This window comes from Balaenoptera ricei, chromosome 1 (assembly GCF_028023285.1).
Source record: "Balaenoptera ricei isolate mBalRic1 chromosome 1, mBalRic1.hap2, whole genome shotgun sequence".
NCBI classification, from domain to species: Eukaryota; Metazoa; Chordata; class Mammalia; order Artiodactyla; family Balaenopteridae; genus Balaenoptera; species Balaenoptera ricei.
In genome coordinates this window covers 37,520,165-37,523,439 of record NC_082639.1, presented here as the reverse complement: position 1 = coordinate 37,523,439, position 3,275 = coordinate 37,520,165, and the positions used below count along the sequence as shown (strand labels likewise).

The window sequence follows — 3,275 nt, the reverse complement described above, 5'->3', positions numbered from 1 at the left end:
TAAACAGAGTTAAAAAAAAAAAAAAAAAGGCTCCATCTCCACGTATGTATCCTCCATTTAAGAGAACAGACGGGCAGACTAAAACAGGAATCTCCTAGACCTAATTCTAGAATCTTAAGGAAAGGCTATGAGTAGTCCACTTTAGTCAGGTACCCAGTTCAGCCAAGTTCACAGCTTAAGGAGGCCTTCACCTTGTTTTCTATGTAAAGGGCAGCCCTGGAGCACAACATTCTGTGGAATAGAATGTGAATGATGCCCCTTGGAGTTGTGCCACCACCTTGAACCAATCTGCTGGAGTCTGGAGTCAGAGTCCCTTTATGAGAGCCTGGTAGTGGGTGCTCTGCTCCTGGCATCATATAGATTGTGGGGAGGGGGAGGTAGATCTGGAGGAAGGGGAAGTTACCACATAAGAGGGAATTTTTGGGCTCTCAGGTGACAAGCTCACTGATGTCCATTAAAAGAATGATATGCTGATTTTAACTACATTAGATAAAGGGTAAGTAAACTACAGCCCACAGGCCAAAACCGGTCTGCCCCAGGTTTTTGTAAATACAGTTTTATCGGAACGCTATCATGCTTATTTATTTGCATGTTGTCTATGGCTGCTCTTTTTCTGTACTGGCAGAGTTAAGCAGTTGCAGCAGGAATCATACAGTTCACAAAGCTACAATATTTATTGTCTGGCCCCCTACAGAAAAAGTTCGTTCACCCCTGTATTAGACCCCTGCTACTCAAAATGAGGTTCCCCAAGCCAGCAGTCTCAGCATCACCTGGGAGCTTGTCAGACCTTCACTTGGAGCTACTGACTCAGAACCTGCTTTTTTTTTCCCCACTGAGGCATTTTATTTGCATTGTATGTATTGCATCCCTAGAAAGAGAATCCCAAGATTTTCCCTCTGTGTGTTTTTGTCTCGCTTCTTCGTGGTTCATGCTGCCGGCTAAGGTTATCAGTATAATGAAACCAAACTGACTGGATGGGAGCAGGTTATTCTGCCATTTTTCTAGATCTTTGAGTTGTATATCAAATATGGGGCTGATCTCCACACTTGTGTAACCTGCCTGTGAGGTTCACGACAATTTTCCCAGCCCTGTGATCATCAGTGATTTCAAATTGGCCAGTATAACCACGTTTCATCATCACAGCTAGAAACTGGACGATGGCTTTGGAGCACAGCCTAATAAGAACCTAGCATTTGCCTCTCTTTTTGGCATTGTTGATGCTCTTGAGAATATCAGCCAGGACATTCATGTGCACCATTATGACGGCACAGAAAGATGGCAGGCAGAACCTGCATTTTAACAAGAGCCCTAGGTGACTTGGAGGCACGTTAAGGTTTGAGAAGCACTATATTAAACTCCTCGGTGGCACAATCAATATTATTGAAACTTTCGTTTCACACAAGCCCCCTTTAACCTGTGGGACATGATGCAATCTCCCAGGCACATTAGACTAGTGTGCCACTATCTCAGGATTCGATGCAGTGAGGTTTTTTTGGACTGTGTCAGGGCAGAGTATCATTGCAATCAGCCAGAATCAGTCCAGACAAAGGGATACCTGGCTACGGTTTGTTAGGTACCTACTCATTCATTCAATTATAACAAATATTTATTGAGGGCACAGTCTGTGCCAGGCATTGAACTACAAATGGTGAACAAATTGGCCCAGTCTCAGCCCTCACAGTTGTGAGGCTTTCACACATCACCTCACTTAATTCTTCCTATAACCTGTGAGGTGGGGACTTCAACCCCCATGAGGACACTGAGGCTCAGAGAGGTTAATGACTTGCTCAAACTCATGTGACTGGTGAGTGGCAGAGCTGAAAATAGAACCTATGTCTATCTGACACCACAGTTTATGCTTTTTCCTATGTGGCACTGCTAGACATGTTTCTAGGAGATTATAATCTAAATTAGGTCTACAGCCAGAGAGCCAGTGTTTTATAGATAAGAAGCAGAGTACTCTTATCGCCCACTTCCCAGATACAGCCAAGGTGATGCTGTAAGATTGGGGAAGGCTGGAAACTAGAGGACCTTCTCTTCAAAGTGGCAGACTTGGCACCTTTATCTGTGAGAAAGACAGATGACTTTGGTTCAATTACTTCTTCCAGACACTTAGAATGAGGGATTCACCTAAGGTCCTAGGGTAGGACGAGAATAGCACTGCCCTGGGTAGAAAAGGGTCAGGTTTAATGCTTCCTCCTCCAAGAGACTCTCAGGATGAATCCCATTCACTGGTGTCCCCCTGCCTTTCTGACCCTCCTCTCACCTGTTCTATACATCGCCTCCGCTGACCCAGCCCTTCTTCCTTGCCTTGCTTCTCCATCATTCCATTGTAACCTCTTGAACTTCCATTCTGAGACCTACAAATATACCTCTCCTATATCCCTATATCCTCAACTAGAGGAGAGAGGTGAGGTAGGGAGAAGGAGGTGAGAGAGGTGGGAGGGACCACAATGGAGAGAGATCTTGGGCTAGGCCCACGTAGTGAGGGAAGGGAGATGAGGTTGAGGAAGTGGCTGGATAGGGGAAGGGGGAGGGAAGTGCAGGAATGACAGGCATGGAGTAGGGTGCTGTCTGCTGGAGCAGGAGGAAGAAGGCAGTGAGAAGCCTGCAGGGATGAGCCGAAAACAACAGCAAGATTATCATCCCATCCCCATCTCAATAACAGCAACCTTGTGAGATAGGTACTATTATCGTCTCTGATTTGTAATTGAGGCAACTAATAAATAGATGGATTGGGTAAATGGTTCCAGATCACATGGCTGTAAGTGGTGGAAACAGATTGAAACAGAGGCAGGCTGGCTTCAAAATCTGCGCTCTTATCTACCATTTTATATCGTTTCATAAGGGCACCTCACTGAAAGCAGAAAGACGTGTTTCTCTTCAGATATCTCTGGTCCCAGACTAGCCTGCTTGCCTTCATTTCAAGCAGTGCATTTGCATTTTATTAATAAGCAGAAATTTTAAAAAATTACCTCAGTTTATCTTCACAACCTAAATCAAACACCCAGCATAAGCAGTGGGTATTTTTAAAGGAAAACTGTCAAAATTTAAATATCTAAATGTAATAAATTATTGGATATGTTTTTCTAGCTGATTTCTGGTTCACACTGAAGAAGAATTTATTCTGACACTGTTACAACTTTATGTATCTTGATTTGACCTGTATATAGTTCTCAGCTAATGGGTAATACAAGGTTTCCTGGGAGGTGATGAGGATTAATCAGATCAAATGTAAGAAGGACTTCCAACCATTCAGCCCGTTCAGCAGACAT

General features: G+C 44.0%; 1 pseudogene; it reads right to left on the bottom strand.

Moving 5' to 3' along the window:
• Positions 1 to 868: 868 nt before the first annotated feature.
• On the bottom strand, positions 869 to 1,258 carry LOC132349533 (small ribosomal subunit protein uS8-like; annotated as a pseudogene).
• Positions 1,259 to 3,275: the final 2,017 nt, after the last annotated feature.